Below are 23,632 nucleotides of genomic sequence, written 5' to 3'. Positions count from 1 at the left end.
AGAAATCATTCTGAGGATAACACAGCCAGTTCTACTCAGTCATCTCCTCCTACCTGGGCTGCTTTTAGCAAAGTACCTCCACCTGAATTCACTCTTGCCTCGTGGCATGTTAAAGTCACCTGCTGGCTGGAGACAGTGAGGAAGACAGGACAGGTGGTATTAGCATCTTCATTTTACTGATGAAGAAACCGAGGTCAGAAAGGGAAAGCTACTGTCCCCAGGCCACACAGCATGTAATATATGGAGGTGGAACTGAAAGCAAGCATTTAGACTCTGGATAAAGGTACCACAGCCTACCCTACTGAGTGTCACTCATCATGGCTATATGTGCTGGAGGCCTTGTCACCACTGCTGTCACCATGCTGCTCAGCTCCCCCTTTTTTTTTGCCAATATCACCACCTCGGGCCCCATCACAGTGGCTGCTGGGCTCACACACATGTCCTCTTCCAGGAAGGGCAGCCCAGTCTGGGATTCTCATGTCTCGTGTGGTTTCCAGAAGAAAGAAACTATAGCCCTGAAGGTGGGGCAGTGGCCTAGAGACAGTGGAGCACACTGACCTGCAGCTAAGAGGCTCTTGGCATTGCTGAGGGTCTGGCTGGGACTATGGATGCAATCTGGCCACTACCTCCAAAGGATTTCCAGACCTCTCGCCCTGAACCAAGACAGGGAGATGGATAGGCCATCCTGGGTGGGGACCTCCGGTGGGGCACCCTGCTGCTTCCCTCACACTTATGCTGTGTGTCCAAGACAGAAATGCCACCCTGCTGCCTGTCTGTCTGATATCTGTTTTCTGGTTCTATTCTCTGCGAAGAGACCAGTCTAGCCACTCTCTGTGTAAAAGCCAGCCACCCTCCTCTTGTTGAGGAGGATGCTCTTTTTTTTTTTTTGAGACGGAGTCTCGCTCTGTTGCCCCGGCTGGAGTGCAGTGGCGCGATCACGGCTCACTGCAAGCTCCGCCTCCCAGGCTCATGCCATTCTCCTGCCTCAGCCTCCCAAGTAGCTGGGACTACAGGCGCCTGCCACCACACCCAGCTAATTTTTTTTGTATTTTGTAGTAGAGACGGGGTTTCACCTTGTTAGCCAGGATGGTCTCGATCTCCTGACCTCGTGATCCGCCCGCCTCGGCCTCCCAAAGTGCTGGGATTACAGGCGTGAGCCACCGCGCCCAGCCGAGGAGGATTCTCTTTCTCCTCTTCTGCAGAGACTGAGGCATGGAGGGCAGTGTCTGGGGTGAAGGGATCATTTAGGAAGAGGTCCTCCAGTGAGGTCTGATCTCCGTCGGCACCCTAGGCTGTGTTCTCAAAAGCAGATCCTTACAACTTTACTTGAAATGGTCCTTACCTCTAAGAGTTGCCTTTAGAGGTGATCTTTAGAAGGAGCCACCGTGGAGTCCTGACTTCTGTGTGACATTCATTAATAAATCACCTTCCCCAGCCACTCCCCAGAGCTTGTCTTCCATGATGGATGCAGGAAAGGGTTCAGTCACGGAATGGAAACTAACATGGGCCAAGAGCCTACTTCGTACCAGGCCCATGCTAGAGGCTTGACCTACAAGATGCTATTTGATCCTTGCAACAGCTTTGTGAGGCAGCTCTTACAATCTCCATTGGGCAGTTAAGGAAACAGAAAATCAGAGAGGTTAAGTGACTTAACCAAGGTCACACAGGAAAAAGGTGGCAGAACTGGGATTTGAACCCAAATACATCTGAATGGAAAGTCCATGCTCTTTCTACCTGGGGTGGCTTTCATCACTGGTTCAGCCCTAGGGATGGAGGGCTCCTTCACAGAAAAAAGTTATCCACTTCAACTTGGCAGTATTTTTCAAAATGAAAAATTCATACATATTTTGAGCCAGCAATCTCTCTTCTAGGAATAAATCCTCAAGAAACACTCATACGTGTGCACAACGTATATTAGATGTTCTTATTTGCAAAGCAAAATATCAGAAACAAACTAAATGTCCATCAGTAAGGGACTAGATAAATAAACTGAACGACTATGTAGCTGTGAGAAAGGAGGAGCGCTGGGTGCGGTGGCTCATGCCTGTAATCCCAACAGTTTGGGAGGCTAAGGCGGGTGGATCACCTGAGGTCAGGAGTTTGAGACCATCCTAGCCAACATGGAGAAACCCTGTCTCTACTAAAAACACAAAATTAGCAGGGCATGGTGGCACACGCCTGTAATCCCAGCTACTTGGGAGGCTGAGCCAGGAGGATTGCTTGAGCCCAGGAGTTCAAGAACAGCCTGGGTAACATAGGGAAACCTCATCTCTACAATTAAAAAAGAAATTGGCCGGGCGTGGTGCCTCATACCTATAATCCCAGCACTCTGGGAGGCCAAGGCAGGTGGATCACTTGAGGCCAGTAGTTCGAGACCAGCCTGGCCAACACAGCAAAACCCTGTCTCAACTAAAAGTACAAAAGTTAGCCAGAGGTGGCCGGGTGTGGTGACTCACGCCTGTAATCCCAGCAATTTGGGAGGCCGAGGCAGGCAGATCACTTGAGGTCAGGAGTTCCAGACCAGCCTGGCCAATATGGTGAAACCCCATCTCTACTAAAAATACAAAAATTAGTAGGGTGTGGTGGTGTGCACCTGTAATCCCAGCTACTTGGGAGGTTGAGGCAGAATAATTGCTTGAACCTGGGAGGCGGAGGTTGCAGTGAGCCGAGATGGCGCCACTGCATCCAGCCTGGGTGACAGAGCCAAACTCCATCAAAAAAAAAAAAAAGGAAGGGAGGAAGGAAGGAAGGAAGGAAGGAAGGAAGGAAGGAAGGAAGGAAGGAAAAGGAAGGAATGAATTAGCAAGCCATGGTGGCAGGTAACTGCAGTCCTAGCTACTCTGGAGGCTGAAGTGGGAGAATTGCTTGAGTCCAGGAGTTCGAGGCTTCAGTGAACCATGATCGCACTACTGCACTCCAGCCTGGGTGACAGAGCGACGCCCTGTCTATAGATAGATAGATAGGTAGATAGACAGATAAAGATTGGTCTTGGAGCAAGGATTACATGATGAGTTGTTAGTAGGGACATTGGTTGCAACTGATTGCTGACTGTTCAGATAAACTCCAATGACCTTGTCTTCCTCCCCACCCCAAGTAGACCCACACCCTGTGCAGACTGGAAGCTCAGATGGACTACTGTCATTACACAGACAGACAGCCTATGTAGCAGCAAAAAAGCTTTCATGAAACCTCAGACTGGCCCATCTGGAAAATCATCTTTGGCTGTGTGTTCTTTCCAATAAGTTCTGTTATGCCTGCTTCACTGTTAAATGTCAGTTCAGTGATCCTAAAGGACCACCCCACCCCCATGCACACCTGCTTTCCCATCAGACTCAGTCCTCATCCCTGTAGTTGTGTCTCTCTCTAGGTTGTCTTTCTCTCCCTCTGTTTCTTCTCTCTTTTTTTTTTTTTTTTGAGACAGAGTCTTACTCTGTTGCCCAGGCTGGAGTGCAGTGGCGCGATTATCGGCTCACTGCAACCTCCGCCTCCTGGGTTCAAGCAATTCTCCTGCCTTGGCCTCCTGAGTAGCTGGTACTACAGGCATGCGCCACAACGCCTAGCTAATTATTTTGTATTTTTAAAGTAGAGATGGGGTTTCACCATGTTGGCCAGCCTGGTCTTGAACTCCTGACCTCAGGTGATCCACCCACCTCGGCCTCCCAAAGTGCTGGGATTACAGGCGTGGGCCATCGCACCCAGCCTCTCTCCCTCTGTTTCTCTAAGTGGACTTAGAGTCTCTTAGATGCAAATGACAGAAATACAACTCAAACTGGCTTAAGCTTTTTTGCTCACATAACTGAAAAGCACAAGAATAGACTTCAGGCATAGCTGAATCCAGGCGCTCAGACGTTATCACCTGGCATCTGCCTCACTCCAACTTTTGGGTCTCTCTCCATTGTGTTAGCTTTACTCTCTGATAGCCACTTTCCAAGCAGTTTAAGAAGCTCCAGTCTTACACTGACCAGTGTGGCAAACCTGACAGAAAGAACCCACTCATCTTTCAATAGTTCGGCAAAAGATCCACTACTAATATTATTGGATTAACTTTTTTTTTTTTTTTTTTTGAGACGGAGTCTTGCTCTGTTGCCCAGGCTGGAGTGCAGTGGCGCGATCTCGGCTCACCACAACCTCCACCTCCTGGGTTCAAGCAATTCTCCTGCCTCAGCCTCCCGAGTAGCTGGGATTACAGGCACCCGCCACCATGCCCACCTAATTTTCCTATTCTTAGTAGAGATGGGGTTTCACTATATTGGTTAGGCTGGTCTCGAACTCCTAACCTTGTGATTCACCCGCCTCGGCCTCCCAAAGTGCTGGAATTACAGGCGTGAGCCACCGCGCCCAGCCAAATTAACTTTTAATGAGTCACCGTGTCCTGGAGATGGAAGACACAGATTGACCAGGTCCAGTTACGTGCCCACCTTGGGATCCTGGGGTAAGATCAGGTTAGGTCACAGAGACAAGGAAGGAAGATGGGAGACTTGACTGTCTGACCATGACACTGACACTGGGGAGTTCTTCACCTTCTAGATCTCAGTTAGGTCTTGTGAAAAACTGGGTGTGGTATCCAGATCTGATTCTCTGCTGTTGGGACACTTGCAACCTAGTTCCTTTTCATAGCGTTAGGCAGATGATCTGAATTAAAGCAGCTTCCAGATCTTTCTGTCACCGCCACTCTCACTACTCCCCTATTTCAACTCCCAGTGGAGACTCTGTGGTATAGAGGGTTGAGGGAGGAAGAAAAAAGAAAGTAAGAGATGGGATGGGAAAGAAAGAGAAGGGAAGAACAACAGAGACAAAAGCTCTGGAGCAAACCTCCAAGGCTGCACTGGTCCTGGGCCACCTCAGCCCCCACCTCCATCCCACCCACTGGCCCACATCCTCCACCTGTGAGTGGTGCATTGTGGCTTAGCTGTTCCAGACCCCCGGCTGGGCTGGGCTCCAAGCTCTGCTGCTTTGTCAGGGTATCATTATCCCCATTCTGCAGCTCTTGTCACCTGGAGGCTCCTTCTTCTTCCCTGGCCCACACACCAACACACAGGTGCCTCCTGCCTTTCAGCTCCTCCTACCTGCCACCTTCTTTCAGGGCCCTTTCCATTGCCACATAGTCAGTGGCTCTGCCCCTAAGGGTGCCATCCCAGCCCAGGACCATTTTCCCTCCTCTTCTCTTCCTCACTGAGTTCTCCACCCTTTGTCTAGAGAGAGCCAAAGCCTCTGCTCTAAGGGGTTTCCTTTTTCTCCCTGGGAGGAAAAAGGTGAAAAAGGTATCCAGGGTGCTGGGCAGATCCAGATAACTGATCACTCCGTGAGAACCAAGCACCCACCGGTGTCTGGTCTGCAATGCATCCACATTTTTCTCCACAGCTCAGAGTGGGAGCTCCTTTTCTAGTTATCCCACACTTAGGGCTTCTGAAACTCACCACTCTCCCTGAGTCCCTTGTCAATATCTAGTTTTGCAAATTCCACCTGGGTTTCAGGAGATCGCAAAAGCTTTGAGATCTGCCTGCAACTCGCTGTGAAAACCTTGGACAAGTCCCTTCCCTGCAGACTCCTGGGTTGTACTACAGTGAAGAGGTTGAATTAGATCAAGGAGGTAAATCCTAACACACATGCCACCATTTCTCATCCAATGCCCATGGCAGACACTGCTAATCAACTACGGCACTCTCTTTTCAGGATGCATTCCAGGAAGCTGCTACTCATCATTCAACATTAGCTCATGACATCCTTGCCACTCCTGGACTAGCTCATCTCTGAAGGCCCTTCTCTCATTGACAGCAAGGATTCTGTGGCCTGGTTGAATCAATATTACTTCTCCCTAGTTCCCACTTTTCCCTCCAGCTCATTCTTTTGATCATCCCCATCCCTCCCTCTCTCTCATCTTGCCTTGTTTCCAAGTCTCTGCCGCTGAGTCCATGTAAACCCTAGATGATGTCTGGGTCTCCAAGGTTCTGTTTACTGTCACTCAACTTCAGGCTCTCTGAAGGTTACATTTTCCAGGCAGTCACACTTACACATGTTGGGCGGTTCCGTGGCATTGGCTCAGGGGAGGGAGGCAGTGATCGAGACACCAGAGACAGTCAGAGGAGGAGCAGGAGGAATAAGACCAAAGTAATATTAAGAAAGAGATAACAGGATAGACAGACAGTGGGGCTAGAGTTAAATTTATGTATCAAGGCCATCCTGGTAAGAACAGGGAGCAGGAGTTTTAATGGAATTTATCCTGGACCCCCAAGGTCACAGTGGGAGGGAGGATCAGGGAGGACCTAAAAGCAAAGGACAAAGGGAGCATATAAATTAGTAGCTCAACTGACAAACATGAAAGAGGTGAAGGGATTCTTTGGTGGGGGAAACTATCAGGAGTTGCCATAATGAGATGGACTTAACCATGCTTCACGAGTGTAAAAGCATCCACTAGTTATTGATCAGAAGAGTTTGGTAGAGTCAGGCGGGTGCTGGCTAGCAGCCAATTAGAGGCTTAAAGCAAAGCCCAACCCAGGTTGCAGGACATGTCTTATCTCCTCAGAACTGCCTGGAGCAGTTTTAGAGTTTCAGGAAATGCTACCAACTTTATCAGATGGGCATGTGCACTAGTGGGGCATGCACAAGGGCCAACCAGCCAAGAGCAGAATGACCACAAGAAAGCCCATGTGGCCGTGCACAGTGGCTCATGCCTGTAATCCTAGCACTTTGGGAGGCTGAGGCAGGAGGATTGCTTGAGTCCAGGAGTTCAAGACCAGACTGGGCAATATAGCAAGATTCTGTCTTGCTACAAAAATTTTAAAAATTAGCTGGGTGTGGTGGCGCATGCCTGTGGTCCCAGCTATTTGGGAGCCCGAGGCAGGAAGATCTCTTGAGCCTGGGGTGGGGCGGGGCGGGGGGGGGGGGTCAAGGCTACAGTGAGTTATGGTGGTGTCACTGCACTCCAGCCTGAGCAACAGAGCAAGACCCTGTCTCAAAAAAAAAAAAAGCAAGAAAAGGAAGAAAGAAAGGAAGAAAGGAAAGAAGAGAGAAAGAAAGAAAGAAAGAAAGGAAGAAAGGAAAGAAGAGAGAAAGAAAGAAAGAAAGAAAGAAAGAAAGAAAGAAAGAAAGAAAGAAAGAAAGAAAGAAAGAGAAAGGAAGGAAAGAAAAATAAGAGGGAGGAGGGAGGGAAGGAGGAAGGGAGGGAGGGAGGAAAGAAGGAAGGAAGGAAGGAAGGAAGGAAGGAAGGAAGGAAGGAAGGAAAGAAGGAAGGAAGGGAGGGAGGGAAAAGAGAAAGCCCTACATGCTATAGGTCTGGATTCAAATCCTGGCTCATCTACTTACTGAGACTTTGGTCTCAGTTTTCTCCTCTGTAAAGTGAAGACAAGCATCACCTAACTCATAAAGTTGTTGAGTATTAAATAAGAATGCATGAGGCCAGGCACAGTGGCTCACACCTGTAATCCCAGCACTTTGGGAGGCCGAGGCAGGTGGATCTGAGGTCGGGAGTTTGAGACCAGCCTGACCAACATGGAGAAACCCCGTCTCTACTAAAAATACAAAATTAGCCAGGTGTGGTGGTGCATGCCTGTAATCCCAGCTACTTGGGAGGCTGAGGCAGGAGAATCACTTGAACCCGGAAGGTGGAGGTTGCAGTGAGCTGAGATTGTGCCATTGCACTCCAGCCTGGGTGACAGAGTGAGACTCCATCTCAAAAAAAAAAAAAAAAAAAAAGAATGCATGTAAAGGGCTTGGCACAGTGTGTCAGGCTTGTGGTTAATAATAAATGGTAGCTGGCAATGTTAGCATGATTATTATCATGGGCAACATGTCTAAGGGGTCCCTTGAGTGACCCCTGCTACACTCAACATATATACATATACTTTAATGGTGGGATCCTCCAGGCACACCACCTAATTTGCATATGATAAATTTTGTCTAAACCAAAAAAGGCTGTAATTCAAAATATATGCTCTTGAGGGGGATTGCTCATGTATAGGAAGAGCTGGACAGCTCCTGTGGGCCTAAGAGGAGGAGCTGATTCTTCCCTAGGATGCAAAAGCCAGATGTGGGGGAACAGCAGAAGTGCTGGGCTGACAAAGGCTCGGAAGAGACCCAAAGATGCTGACAAGAGGGGCAGGTTCTGGTCAGTTCTTTGTCTCCTTGACAATGCTGTGGGTGGGGCCCTGCCCAGGCTGCCTGCCCTGCCCAGCACCCCTTCCCTCCTCCCTGAGAAGGAAATGGAAGAAAATGAGACTTCTGCTGTCTGGAAGGCTGCATGGCTGGGGTTAGCAAGGGCCAGTCAGGCCTGTAGGCTGGCAGTCAGGATGCCAGTCAGCTGGGGATGAGGAGCTAGGGATGAGGCTGACGGGGCAACTTCCCAGAGACCCTACAGCTGGCCGCTGCTGCCTTCCTGAGGCTCTGCAGTGGGGTGTGGAAGGAGCCAGGGATCGTCTGACCCCGTATGTCATGCCCGCTGACTCTTCCATGTGGCGTAGAAAGAAACCTCAGCTTCCCAGTAGACTTCTATCCCCAGGACATGAGTGGTGCCCACCTGAGCCTGAGACCACAGTTGCTTTTCAGATGTCTCTCAGCAGGGTTCCAGATCATCATGCCCTGGCACAGGCACAGAGGTTAAGGGGAAAAGGCTGTGGAGTCAAGCAGACCTGAGTTCAAGTCTCAGCTTTGCTATTTACTGGTGTGACCTAGGGCCAGCTCTGTGAGTGATCTGGGCCTCAGTTTCCTTACCCAGAAGTTAGGGGTGATAAAAGGAAGTTCCTGACAGGACCAAGTGAGAATGATGCATGTGAAGTATTTGGCCCAGGTCTGGCACATAGTAAGTGCTTGAAAAATGTTAACCATAATTCTTCTAATCAATTATTACTATAGTTCGTGAGGTCCCCAAATGTACTATGATTGAGCAGTTACACAAATTCCAGCCAGGAAGTCCATATGGCCCAGTATGGGAATGACTGTCTCCAAAGTCCAGGGTGATTTGATCCTGGTATTTCTGTCACGCTGAGAACGTGGCCCAGGTCGGGGCTGGAGTCCCTTCAGACTACTGGAGAGCCTCCCTTTCCGTGGAAACCTATGGGGAATCTTAGATGATACAGCTCCTGGATTCCCTTTGCCCTCAGGGCTGGCCAGGGTGCGGAAGGAGGCAATGGGGATGGGGAATATATGCCTCTGAACAGCTGTGCCCGAAGTGGCCCGCTTCCACATCCCTGGGAACAGGACGCCCTCCAAGGGATAGGGCCCAAAGCTGCCTGGATTTCCAAAGATTTTGGTCCAGACTCTAGATGGTCAGGGCTGGTGGCTGGGGGAAGCAGCCCCCACTTCTCTGAGCCATTGCTGAGAAAGTAGGAGGGAACAATGGCTTATGGTGACAGACAGGAGGCCACGAGGAGACCTCAGACTCTTTTGCTAGGGACCTTAGTTCAAGAGCTCCACCTGGCAGTATTCTCCTCCCCCTGCCTTATTTCCTTATTTCTCCTCAGGAACAAACTGTGTTCCTGTGTTTACCTGGGGCGGTGAGCTGGGTCTGGGTATTTCTCTGTATGTGGGCCCTTCCTTGTCCTCCACCCAACGGATGCCTGGGCTGGATTGTATATTTCCGGAGTTGCCTACTTGAATCACAGGCTTTTATTTTTAGAAGATTACAAATGCGGGGGCTGGAAAAGGGAACTGAGGGCCTGGAGCTGGGGTGGGGGAAGAAGTTCAGGGTCTGAATATGGTGCATATGGGACAGGAGTGGGGTAGGCACTAATAAGGAATAAGTGAGATGGTGGGAAAAAACGAGGTGAGGAAGTTGGGAGGGGTCCCACTCTCCCAGTGCCCCAGCGCCCTGTGCGGGATCAGACTTTCCTCGGGCTGGGGAGGGCCTCTGGAGGGGGATGGGTCAAGGGCCACCTCTCCGGCATGTAGCTGGGTCCCCAGAGAGGCTGAGGAGCCTGGGAAAGAGATGAGAAAATCGCTCCCCTTCCCCCTCCCCCAGGCCTTTGGGACTGGGAGAGAAGCTTCCTGTGCAGACAACTTCTCCATCCCCTGGGCTAGGACGTCTTAACCCTTCTAGTGCTGGTATCAGAGAAACAGAGAGCAATACAGATGTGCACACACATTCTTGCAGAATGGCCCAAATGCTACGTCCCACACAGGTGTAGGCCTTCCTCTTGTTCTGCCGTGGTCAACGTGCACCTCCCAGCTCCTGACCCCAAAGCCCCAGATTACCCAAAGCAGCAAGAATTCAGTGGATTCTCCTACCAGAGCACAGATTAAGGAAAATGGAGACCCTTCATCTGGGCATGGGTGGCACAGCATCTCTTCCTTCACTATTGGGTAGTGAGAAGACATCAGACAGAACTTAGAGCTTGTAGAGTTAGGAAGTCCCCATCCTGCCATTAATAGGGAGCTCCAGGCTGACAGGAAAGGAGCTTTAAAGCCAGGAGAACTGGTTTGCATTTCTGTCTCTGTGTGTGACCTTGAGAAGTTACTTAACTTTCTTGACTTTAGGTGCAGCTTCTGAAAAACACGAGGAAATCAAACCAGAGATGGTCTGGTGCCGTAAGAGGCAAAGAAAGGATAACGTTCTTTGGCTTTTCATTGCCTGGAATCCCCTGACCAAGGCAGCCCCAAGTCCCCAAACACCGAATTTCAGGGCTTTCCTCTCCATCTGCTCCATAAAGGCAAGAAGCCATTTGCTTTCTCCACCCCTGAATGACCATGCCCAGCATGGTATCTTGCACACAGTTGGCTTCCAATAAGCTTGTGATAAGCAACTAAATAGATACATGACCCACCTTGACTTCGGGATGGGATTTTTTTTTTTCTTTTTCCATTGTATTCTCAACAGTACTAGACTAGAAGTTAGAAAGACCTGGCCCAAGGCTGGGCGCTGTGGCTCATGCCTGTAATCCCAGCACTTTGGGAGGCCGAGGCGGGTGGATCACAAGGTCAAGAGATCGAGACGATCCTGGCCAACATGGTGAAACCCCATCTCTACTAAAAATATAAAAATTAGCTGGGCATGGTGGTGCACACCTGTAGTCCCAGCTACTCAGGAGGCTGAGGCAGGAGAATCGCTTGAACCCGGGAGGCGGAGGTTGCAGTGAGCCGAGATCGCAGCACTGCACTCCAGCCTGGGCGACAGAATGAAACTCCATCTCAAAAGAAGAAAGAAAGAAAGACCCAGCCTTGGGTTCATGCTGACTGTTACTTACCACTTGTGAGGCTTGGGACAAGTCACATTGCCTCTCCAAGCCTCAATTTCATTTATCTGTCAAATGGACGTTAGAAAGAAAGCATCTACTTTATGGGCCTGTCGTCAGCATAAATCCAAAAAGCCTTTGAAAACTCTAAGGTGATATACCAAAGCAAGTAGGATTGTTATCGGTAATACTGGTAGTCCTAGACTTAATTTCAGGGGTGGTCTGAAGTGTGGCACTTTTGAACCTGAGGCAGCAGCTTGACAGATATATGATCTTGAGCAAGTTTCTAAACTGCTCTAAGCCTCAGTTATCTCATCTACAAAATGGGGATTCTAATAGTACCTGATAGTACATATAAATGGTTTGCACCATGCCTGGTGCAGCAAACTCCATAAATAGTGGCTATTGTTATCCTCACCTCCCCCATTAACTCCTCCAGCAGCTTTGCCCCCACCTTCCCACCTCGAGGTGGTTGTTGCATCCATACCTTTCTTGCACAATGACAGATATTCCCAGCTTTCTACTTTGGCCTAATTTGGATGAAAATATATCTCCCAGAAGCTGCCTGCCTCCCAGCCCTGGAAGGAGACAGAGTAGGAGTGAGGGTTGCTCAGGGGAGGCCAGAGGCTGAGGGGCTGTGAATTGACTGTGTGTGTGGTGGGGTACGAGGATCAGAGGCTGACCCAGCACCCCCACCAGCCACCCCAGATCCAGGCTGCTCAGCCTGCCAGGCGGGGCATATTGATGCTGGTAGCTGCTTATCAGGTTAGAGTGGAGCCACTGTCTCTGGCTGTCTCTGCACATTACCCGACCCATCCGTCCTGCTCTCCTGCACGCCCTGCCTGCCCCCAGCTCTGCCTGCGCTAACTAGTTAATTGGATCTTGGCTAACTTGGTTATGGGCCAAGTCAGCCAACTCTTCTGCCTCCAGAAGCAGGGCGGAGGAGAGGCAGAGCCGCTGTGCATGTGTGCATGAGCATGTGTGTCTGTGTGCTGGAGCCTGTCTTTGGGCTGGATCTTGGTCCCTAAGGTGAGCCCAGAGCACCCTGCCCCACTGTGACAGGTGGAAGGCACTGAGTCACACGACCTGATTCCAAAGCCCAGCCATACCACTAACATAGTCTGTATGACTGGGGTGGGAAGCTGAGCCTCAGCTTCCTCCTCTGTAAAATGGGGCTTATAAAATGTACCACCCTGGGTGTACATTTTATCAAGAGAAATAGAACATTCACTTCAGTGCCTGGCACTTAGTAGGCACTCTGGGAATTACAACCAATCATCATCATCTTTAGTCACATTGGGTTCCTGCCATCCTCCCCAATCCTGGGGGGTTTGTAGGAAACATCTCAGGGTTGGGGGTAGGAGAAGCTTTCATTCACTGTCCTTTGCAGGTGTTTCCTCTGAGGCTCAACTCCAATCTCCTCAATTGTTCCTTATGCAAATGTTATGCTAATGATCACATCAGCGCTTCCCCAAGCCCAGCGCCGGGAAGGTGACGTGGAGCTGACTCCCCAGCTTTCACTTTGGCCAAGTCCCTCGCCTTCCTCCCCAAAGGAGGAGCAAATGCTGGTCTTCTGACAACACCAGTTCTCAGGGCAGAGAGAGAGAGAGAGAGAGACCTCGATGGAGAGAGAAACAAAGAAAGGCCCCAGTCTTTGTAGGAGACGTGCAGCCTCGTCATCACCATAATCATCAACATCAAAAAGGCCTTTGGAAACTTCAGATTCTTCCCTGCCTTGTGCGGACTACTATACAATTATAGAGGCCCAGCCCCCCCACCCTGAGGAGCTGGAGCTGGGGCTGGAGGTGGGGAGGAGCTGGAGAGGGAGAGGGAGAATGAGAGCTAGAATTTCTTGTTTTCTTTTTTTTTTTTCCTGAGATGGAGTCTCTCTCTGTCACCCAGGCTGGAGTGCAGTGGTGCGATCTTGGCTCACTGCAGCCTGTACCTCCTGGGTTCAAGTGATACTCCTGCCTCAGCCTCCCGAGTAGCTGGGACTACAGGCGCCTGCCACCACGCCCAGCTAAATTTTGTCTTTTTAGTAGAGATGGGGTTTCATCATGTTGGCCAGGCTGGTCTCCAACTCCTGACCTCAGGTGATCCACCTGCCTCGGCCTTCCAAAGTGCTGGGATTATAGGCATGAGCTACCACGCCTGGCCAAGAGCTAGAGTTTCTAACTGGCAAGTGATTTTCCTTAAGGTCAGGGGCCATGCCCAGCATCGCCCCTCCCCAACGCTCAAGCTCCAGGAGGATGGAGGTCCTCCAATAAAGTGTAGAGATCAAAACTGAGGAAGTGATCCCAGCAGTTCTTGTCCCGCCATGCTTTCACTTTCTTACCAGCTATGTGACTTCATCTCTTTGTCTTGTTCCCCCAACTGTAAGATGGGCATAATAATTCCCACTTTTTAAGGTTTACTATGAGAATTAAATAAGTAAAATCTTGTAGGCCTCTAGGAAAGTCGATCATAACTGGGGAATAGAGTGACAGCAAAGGAAAAGCAAATGCCCATCCCTGTTCTGTGGCCCACATTAGCTGTGTGGTCAGATATAACCTGTCCCACTTTGCACCTGGCAACTTGATGTGGGATCAGTTTTCTGAACCAAGGCAAATAATAAAATCAAATGGTGTGTGCCCTCCCAACTAGGTGGGTTTGAGATTGGGGTCTCCGCTGAACATATAACCTGCCCTCTGGGTTAATGTTGGACAAGATTTATAGTTGGACTTTAGTCTTCCGACACTATCGTCTAAATGGTATAAAAATAGAGATGGAGTTGGGGGAGGTGCCCAAAGATGACACTGTAGGCACAAGTACGGCAGCAGGGCAGGGGTGCCGATGAGGCCAATGTGGAACCAGACTCTTCCCTACGGGGAACCTCCTGCTGACACTGCCAAGTTTCTCTGTGTGTGTGTGTGTGTGTGTGTTGTGGTTTTGTTTTGTTTTGTTTTTCTGAAATGCCCAGGCCTGTAGGCAGCTCTCTCCTTATCCCTCCAGTCTCTGTAGAGAGGAGCTCCAGCACTGGAAGCCTACTCCAGAGCAGACCCAGCCCTCCAGGCATAGTAGGTGCTCAATAAATACAAATTGGATGGACTAGGGAGATAGCCCCGAGGACACTGCCAAATAAATAACAAATTGTGCAAGCAGCAGGCCGCTGTAATTAGACCAAGGAGGACAGTCAGTTATTAATATCAGACACGTGGCAGGGTTAATAGCCATTGAGGGTGGGTATAATGAAGAGAGTCATTTTCTGCACCCTCAGGGACTTCCCTTGTGATGGCCTTCTAAAGAGGGCTGAACAGCACCAAGTGCCCTCGCTGCCTCTGGATCCTGCTGCCCTCCACGTGCCTTGGTGCCCCACAACTAGGGCTCTGGTCCCTCCCATGTCCCCCTCCCTCCTACAACCCCTCAGCCCCTTATCTGCCCAGCCATTATGATGCCTATCAGTATGAAGCCCAGATCAGAGTTCTTTATACTCCAGCCTTATCTCCCCTGTGGGATTCTAAACTCCCCAAGGGCAGGATTTATCCTGTGCCCATTACTGTATCCCCAGTTGTGGGAGCAGGGCCCCTGTCCTGTAAGGTCTGCTTAATAAATGCTTGTTAAAATGGAGAATTCCAGTGGGGAGGACAGGGAGCATGAGGGAGAGAGTGGGAAAAAGAAAAGGAGGTTAGCTCAAAGAAGGGAGAGAGAGAGGAGGGAAGGGGGAAGGAGGGAAGAGAAGGAACAAAGAAAGGAAAGAAGGGAGGGAGGAAAGGGGTAAGGGAGGAAAGGGGTAAGGGAGAAAGAGAGGAAGGGAAAATAGCAAGGCTATATTATGTGTATTCATGGGATTGGGAACAGAAGCCTCGCTGTCCTCGGTGCTTAGAGTCTATTTGCTCTAAGCACCCCTCGGTACTTAGAATCTATTTGGAAAGATAAGGTGGCAGGTAAAGAGCCCTGCCCCTGCCCTGCTGCCCTGCATCTGCTGGGGCTGGCTGGTGTGTCCCTGGCCCGTACCTGCTCTCTGCCCTTCAGCCCAGGTTCCCCTTGGCAACTCGCCTCTGAGGAGGTACTCCTGGGAGCCTTCCAGGGGGTGGGGGCCGGCCAAGAACCCAAGCCAAGCCAGGGAGCATGGCCAGGAAGGAGTCAGCAAAGCAGATGCCGCCCCTCTCCTGCTGTCTTGATTAGAGAAATTGAGATGTTAATAATATTCTGAGATGCAAGGTGCTAATTAAAGTTAATTACTGTTTCCTTGTGAAGTAACCTCTCCTCGTGTTTACCAGGAACAAGGCTGCCAGCCGCTCCCCTGGCTCGTGCCAATCATGATGCCCGCTGTTTGGTGTACCCCCGCACTCTCACAGGTGCCCTCGGCTGCCCCAGACCAGCCTGGCCCAGTCCAGGCAGGCACCAGGATCTGAAGTTCCCAAGCTCTGCCTCTTGGCATGGCACCAGACCAGTCCTGCCAGGAAGCATGGGGACACATGGGCATGAGTGAGCCCTGGGGCCTGGGAACAGGACTAGTGGCCTCAGCAGCTGGCACCCCTGTCCTGTGCCTCCTCCCCTCCTACAGAGTCTTGGACTGTCTCTTTCCAGCTCCTTGACCTGAAACAAGTTACTTAACCTCTTAGAATCTCAGTTTTCTCATCTGTAAATGGGGCTAATAGTTCCTACCTTGTACTATTGTTGTGAGAATCAAATGAGACACTGCCTGTAAAATGTTTACCACAACCACATAGCTGGAATTTAATAAACTCTCAATTAAGGATAACTGTGATTATGGTTGTCTTTGTTAATAATCATCCCTCCCAAATCCCTCTCCTGTGTGGTCTGACTGAAGGACTGGGGCTGGGTCACCTGGGTATATACATGTCCTCTGTGGATACGAGGACACCACCCAGCTACGCTGCACACATAATCCCACACCAACCCACACATTTGCGAAGCACACCCCCTACCCACCTTGTGGAGGGCCTCCCCCTTGCTGGCACCCTGACACATCCTCTTCCCACAGCCCCCTCCCTCGTGTCAGCCTCACCCAGAGAAGTAGAGAGAAGAGGGGCAGCTGAGGAGTAGAGAGAACCCAGAAGTAGAGTTCTGCAAAACCGTCTGTGTGCGTGTGTGTGTGTGTGTGTGTGTGTCCACTCTTGTGTTCCAAGCTTTACAGGGCTTTGGGGGAGAGGCCACTGCCTTGGGCCAGGTTACCATGACAACCACTGCAGGTGCACACCTCCAATCTCCTCTGCTCCCTCACCCCCACCCCCACCCCTGCACACATAATCACTCTGCCCAATTCTGGGGAGACACTGCTTCTCAGGGGAATCTCCCCACCCCCCAACCTCCAGGCTATCTTTCCTGTCCCTTGCCTGCCTTCTCAGGAAGTCCCTGGGCTGAGGAAAGGGCCAAGCAACAAGGTGGGGCCCTGTGAAAAGATTAACCCTCAAATCCAGTTTCCTCTAGGGGCTTAGTGCTAATGAGTTAATATTGCCATCACCTTTGATTTGGGAAGACGGAGGCTTCCACAGGGGCCTCCCTGGGTAGAGGATGGGTAATCAAAGGGTCAGGAGCCCCTGTGTCTTTGTGCACCCTTCCCAGCCAGAGGAGGATCCCTGGCTCTTTCTATAAGGGCGGCCTGGCCAGCCCAGCCTGGGGCATTTCCTGTTTATGGGCTTAGAAAGGCAAGGGGAGGAGATCTGGGGATGAGAGTGGTTGTAGGGACATTGGTGGTACCAGCAGGCCCTGGGAAATCTTTATGACTCAGCTGCTCTTGGTGGGTCCCTGCACTCTACTCACTGTGGCCCCGGACCTGAATTTCAGGTTTCCCCTTGCCCTTGCCAAGGACACACCCTGTCCTTGACTCCCTATTCCAGGTTTGCCCTCCTCCTACCCAAAGCCCCTGCCTCTGGCGCCTCTGGGGACCTGAATCCCTTCCCCTAAAGTCCATGCCTCCTGGTTCTAGCTCCATCTACTTGCATCCCAGGTCTCTCCTCTTCCCCATCGTCCCTCCCAACCCATCCCACCCACTCTCTTCACCATCTAACCCTCTTTCCCTCTTTTCACCACAGTTCTCACCTACAGCCCTACTCATCTGGAGCCTGCCCTCCTTCTCCCTCCCTTATCTTGCTCTGGCTACAGAATCTCCAAGCAGAATTCCTTCCATTCACTCATTCATTTATTCATGCAACAAATATTTTTGGTGGTGGTAAATAAGTTAAACAAGGTTCTGGCCTCCTGTAAACTTTTATTCTAGTGGGAAGAGGCAGAAATTGAAGGCTCAACAAGATTAAATAATCATAGATTGGAATACGGTCAAGGAAAGGGACAAGGGGGACCTGTGACCAAGATGGAAAGGGATACCTTCTATTCCCTTACTTAGATATGTTGTCAGGAAAGGGTCATAGACAGCAGCCCTACAGGAACTACCCTGAGACAGAGGTTTGGCAGAGACAGTCCCCCAGCTCATCTGCAAGCAGGGGGCATGAAAGCCACTAGACTCGGATGCTGTCCCCCTCATTCCCACCTGTTCTGCTGGACACCTTCCTCCTTAGTCAACCATGACAGAGACATAAACTCAGGAGACCTCGACCTCCTCCCTACCACCCCAACCTCTGCCTCTGCTCCCAACCCACCAGCTTTCTCTAGCTACAGGGGTCTCCTGATAAGGCAGAGGGAATGAGGATTAAGGGTACCAGTCCTTGGGAGTCATGCCTTTTTTTGTCCCTATGGGGGCGGGGGGCCCTGAACACAGGGGCAAAAAAAGACATGACTGTGTAAACATACAGCCTAAAAGCCGTAAGAACTACTACAGCTATAAGAAATGAAATATACATGCCCTGGGAAGGTTTTGGAGGGATCTTGGCCAGGAAAGGGTTCACGAGAGCAGCTTTCCTGAGTGTAGCATTTTGAGGGTTGGGGGGTAAGGAGGGCATTGGGCATATGGAACAGCTCCAAGCCACATGGAGTCACGCGCATATGCACAAACACAGCTCAGGGACTTTGCCCTTCCCAGCGCTGCAGCCCCATGAAATATTTAGGTTTCTGGACGCTGCTCATCCCTTATTGTCCCCCTCAGCAAGTACGCTTCCCCTAAATCATTTATGGCTGTCCCCTTTCCTCGCCTCTGAGGCCTGCAGAGAAGGGAAAAACAGACCCTAAGCTGGAGAAGTGTGTCCCTCCAGACCTTGTGGGCAGAAGGCAGGATCCCAGCCTCACCCCCTACACAGGGACACCATAGTGAGTAGCCCTGGGAGCCAGGCAAGGGGGAGGGTCCAGGAACTGAGAGGCAATTTGGGCCCCCAAGAATGGAGAAGCAGCGGCAGGAGGAGGGGATTGGAAGGTGCAGCTGTCCTGGCTCCAGAAGGACCCCGGAGGAAGGACAAGAGTCTGGAGTGATGATAAAAGCTGCCATTTATTGAGCCCTTACAATATACCATGCTAAGCAACTTACGTGCATTCTCACCTTAAATCCACACTGCATTTTTGGAATGTATTATCCTCATCTCATAGTTACAAAAAGTGATGCACAGAGAGGTTAAGTAACTTGTCTGAGACAGTCAGCCCGTCCAGCTCCAGACCAAACTCACACACAAACACACCCTGACCTGTGTGGGTATGTGAAGGGGAGTCGTGCCAGGCCAGCGTCCACCCTACTCTCTCTTTCTCCCCAAAGACAGGGCTCCTCTAAGTATAATCCCCTCCCCCTGCTCCTCCTCCACTCCCCAGTGGATCGGCCTAGATCAGCAATCCCATATCCTTTATCTGTTCCATATACAAATATTAGTGGCCAGAGGTCAGGAGACTCCCACGAAGGGGAGAAAGGAAGGTGAGGAGCTAGGCAGGGTGAACAGGAGAGAGTGAGAGTGAGAGCTAGAGCTAGAGACAGAGATACATGGAGACAGACGAGAAGGGGCAGAGTAAAAAGCAAGTGGGCGTGAGGGGGTGCTAGTGGCAGCTGGGAGGCTGTTAGAGAGACCCATCAGCCTGTATAGTCACAGCCCACCCCATCCACTGGGTGGCGATAGAATGGATGGCAGGTGGTGGAAGGAACTCCCACCCCCACCTTCACCCAGCTTTGTCTCCACCCACCCTCCCCCTTCACACTCCTGCTTCTCCTTCCCCTCCCCCACTGTCTTCTCCGGAACAATTCCGATTAGACTAAATGACTAAGAGGTGGTTTCGGCCCGAACAGCCAATTAGGCCGGGAAGAAGAGAAAGTAGCTTCCCCAAGTCTCCCACCCCTACCCACCCACCCCCATCTGCCTTTTTCACCTAGACCAAGTATTCTTATCCCAAGACTACAGACTGTCAAGAAAGTTCCCTTGATTCTGCCCACTCCTTACTGCCCACTGTGCCTCATTCCCTGTGTCCAGACAGCCCCTAATCTACTGCTTAGTCCCCACCCTGAGCTGCTCCACCCTCACGGCCCGAATCCACTCATGTCTTCCTGGCAGGGTTGTAAGGAAAGGGTAGAGCTCTCCTTGGGAGGTTATCTTTCTAAGTCTCTTTATTTCTCTTTCTCCGTTCTCCCTCTCCCTCCCTCTCTCCTCTTCCTCTGGCACTTATTTCTAACATCCGTGGACCAGGCCTACTGGTTGCCATGGAGACGCACGGTGCAGCTGGATGGTGAGTGTGTGTGAGAGGAGCTGTGTGCGCTCTGCAGCAGGGGCGGGCGGCTGTGTGTGAAATGTATCCATGTTCCAGGAAGCATTCTTTGAGGGGGAATCAGACAGGGATCCAGGCCGCCTCCATGAAGTGAGACCCAGGCCAAGCGGGAAACTCCAAAAGGCCTAAGCCCCTAAACCACTTGGTCATCTTCATCTGGGAAACATCCACCCCTTGGGCCCTGCAGGTCAGATACTAAATTCTGTTTCATCCAGGATCTGGACTGGCAGATTCTGGAGGGGCCCTAACCTGCCCCTCTTGCCCAAGAGGACTAGGAACCCCAGAACCCACTGGGAAAAGAGCAGGCTGAGACCTGTCCTGAAACTGGGAGGGGGGTTGGGGGCAGCTATAGAACAGCTGGAAGATTAAGCTGGACAGATGGGCTGACTGATGAAGCCCACATCTCCCCAATATTACTCTAGGGGATGGGGTTGGAGGGGAAGGGGGTTGGCCCAGCAGGATGGAAACTCCCCTCCATTTCTTTTTTCTTGAGACCGAGTTTCAATCTTGTTGCCCAGGTAGGAGTGCAATGGTGCGATCTCAGCTCACCGCAACCTCCGCCTTCCAGGTTCAAGTGATTCTCCTGCCTCAGCCTCCCAAGTAGCTGGGATTACTGGCATGCACAACCATGCTCGGCTAATTTTTTTTTTTTTTTTTTTGAGATGGAGTCTCGCTCTGTTGCCCAGGCTGGAGTGCAGTGGCACAATCTCGGCTCATTGAAAGCTCCGCAATGAGCTTCCGGGTTCACGCCATTCTCCTGCCTCAGCCTCCCGAGTAGCTGGGACCACAGGCGCCCGCCACCATGCCTGGCTAATTTTTTTGTATTTTTAGTAGAGACCGGGTTTCACCATGTTAGCCAGGATGGTCTCGATCACCTGACCTCGTGATCTGCCCGCACTGGCCTCCCAAAGTGCTGGGATTACAGGCATGAGCCACCACACCCGGCTGTATTTTTTTTTTTTTTAGTAGAGACGAGGTTTTTCCATGTTGATCAGGCTGGTCTCGAACTGCCCGCCTCAGCCTCCCAAAGTGCTGAGATTACAGGCGTGAGCCACCGCACCCAGCCAACTCCCCTCCATTTCTACTCACTTTGACCAGAAGGTTAGAAGAAAAGAGACCCAGGTAACTGCCCTGAGGAAGCTTAGCATCTTAGAGTACTGTGGCTATGCTCTTTTCTCCTACCTCAGGGCCTTTGAAGGCAATTTCCCTGCAGTTTCCTTGTATCTGGAATGTTCTTTGCCAAGCTCTAAAACTTCAGGGTTATTTTCTTTTTTTTTTCTCTTTTTTGAGACAGGGTCTCACCTTGTCACCAGGCTGGAGTACACTGGCCAACCTTCAGGTTTCCTCAGGGAAGCTTCCCTGGCCAGGCTGGTTAAAGCAGTCCCCTCCCCTCCCCCACCTCCAGTTATCCTCCTTCTTGTCCCACTGTTTGTTTCCTTCACAGCACTTTAACACAATCTATAATTATCTCATTTATTTGTTTATTGTCTGTCTTTTCCTCTAGAATGCAAGTTCCCAGAGACAGAGAGTAGGCATCATGCCTGTCTTATTCAGCACCATAATGCTAGCACCTGACACAGTGCCTGCCACTTAGTAGGTGTTAGACGTGTGATAAATAAAAAAGTGGAAAAATTATCTCATCGAAGCCCCACAATAACCCTTGGTGATGGTAAGCACTATTATCCCCACCTTACAGAGGAAGAAACTGAGGCTCAGCCACCTACCCAAGGTCATGCCACTAGAAATAAGTACAGCCAAATTTCTAATGTAGGTCTCTCTGACTCCAAGTTTGATGGAAAGTGGGGACCATTCTTCTGTTTGTTTTCCGAGATGGAGTCTGGCTCTGTTGCCCAGGCTGGAGTGCAGTGGCGCAATCTTGGCTCACTGCAACCTCTGCCTCCCAGGTTCAAATGATTCTCCTGCCTCAGCCTCCCAAGTAGCTGGGATTACAGGTACGCACCACCATGCCCAGCTAATTTTGATATTTTTAGTAGAGATGGGGTTTCCCCTTGTTGGCCAGGCTGGTTTCGAACTCCTGACCTCATGATCCGCCCACCTTGGCCTCCTAAAGTGCTGGGATTACAGGTGTGAGCCACTGCAACCAGCCAGGGACCATTGTTAACCAGCCTAAACTGCACCTGGTTCCTCTTCCTGTCTGCCTGTGTATCTCCACTCCCAATCCAGGCATCCTCAGAGAAAGCTGGGGCAGGGAAGGGAGGAACACAGAATCTGGAAGAATGTAAATCTGACCTTTTCTTTTACAGGCTTAAAATCTGTAAATGGCTCCACTCCAACCCCTCAATCCAAGCACTTTAAGTTGACCAGCAGGTCCTTAGTTCTGGCCCCTGCCTTCTTCTCCAACTTCTCCTGCCCTCCTGAGCCACCTCACCTCCTCCTCCACCTCCAGACCCTGGCACACAATCCTCCTCAGCCTGCAAGGCTGACCCCTTCCTCAGTAGCCTATCCCTCACCTACCCTTTGAAACTCAGCTCTGGCACCACCCCTTCCAGGAAGCCTCTAGACTTTGGAGAGGACAGCGCCTTTAGGTATCCTGCCAGAATTTCCGGCTCAAGGCAGGGCCGAACACAAGATGTGGTCATTGTTTACCTGTCTGCCTTTCCCACAGAGACTGTGTGTCATTCTTGGGGTCCAGTACCCTGTGCCGGTCTGGCACATGGGAGAGGCTCAGGAAATGTTTGTAGAATGAGTTAAACAACCAGTGACAGGATTCTGGTACCCAGTCGGCCACCACATCTCCTCCAACTTCCTTAACTCCAGACATCTTTTCCTGGGCTAGGGCTTAACAGAAGGAACTCCTCACCCTCCACTGTGGGGTCAAGTCAGGGGTGGAGACAATGCGAGGCCCTCCCCCGCTGATTCAGCGCCTCTCCTAATGAGGTGAGGCCAAAGGTTTAGGAAAGGGTTGCCACAGCCACTGGTAGGGGGAGGGTCTGTGATTCTGTAACTGGAGGATAGGTAGGGGGCTTCGGTTGCAGACTGAGTAGGGAGCTGACCTAACCCGGTAGATTCAAATACTGCCCAAGATATCTCTGCCTTTCCGCCGCACACCCTGTCACCCCCCGGCCAGGCTCTCGGCGCGTTAGATCCCGGCCCTGCCTTCTTCATCTCCTGCCCCGCCCCGCCCCCAACTGCAGATCCAACTCGGGTCTCTCAGAAAGCAGCAAGGAGCCTCGGGGCGGGCTCTATGCCCCGCGATGCTCCGCGTCTGGGAACGGATGAAGGGGTGCCAGCAACCCCCGCCGTCCCCGCTGTCGATCCGGGTTTACACGAGGCTCATCCGGGATTAGTCCCTGCGGTCGGCTAATCCCAGCGGCTGGACCGACCCCCGGGTCCGGAGCGAGGCCCACACAGTACCGGCCTAGGGAGCTAGGACGCGGGCCGAGCGAAAGCGCGCGACGCGGGGCGGGTGTGGGGGTGGGGAGGGGCGGAGGAGGGAGCAGCGCCCCGGGAGGCGGGGCCAGGAACCGGCTGATCCGGTCTCTGTTTTCCGACCTCTCCGGAGCCGGTGTTTACCCGAGAGCCGGACGGAGGAGGCCGGGGCCGGTCGAGCCCGGAAGGGGGGAGGGGAGCGCAGTCGGAGACCGAGGCTGAGACCTTTTCGGTTCCTTTCCCCTAAATCGACTTCCAACCCTCGTTCCTGAGCGTGGGAGAACGCGACAGACAGACAGATGTCTCCCGCCCCTTATCCCATCCAGTTCCGCAATTCACACTCGTTGCCAAAGAGTGGGGAGCGGGAATGGATACACCCAGGAACGACTGCACGTCCTGGGGGCGCCCTGGGAAGAAGGCAGCGCAGCACAAAACCTCCCCTGCGG

The sequence above is a fragment of the Symphalangus syndactylus genome, chromosome 7, assembly GCF_028878055.3.
Source record: "Symphalangus syndactylus isolate Jambi chromosome 7, NHGRI_mSymSyn1-v2.1_pri, whole genome shotgun sequence".
Taxonomy (NCBI): domain Eukaryota; kingdom Metazoa; phylum Chordata; class Mammalia; order Primates; family Hylobatidae; genus Symphalangus; species Symphalangus syndactylus.
The sequence above is the reverse complement of the archived record's forward strand: the minus strand, read 5'-3'. Positions refer to the sequence as shown.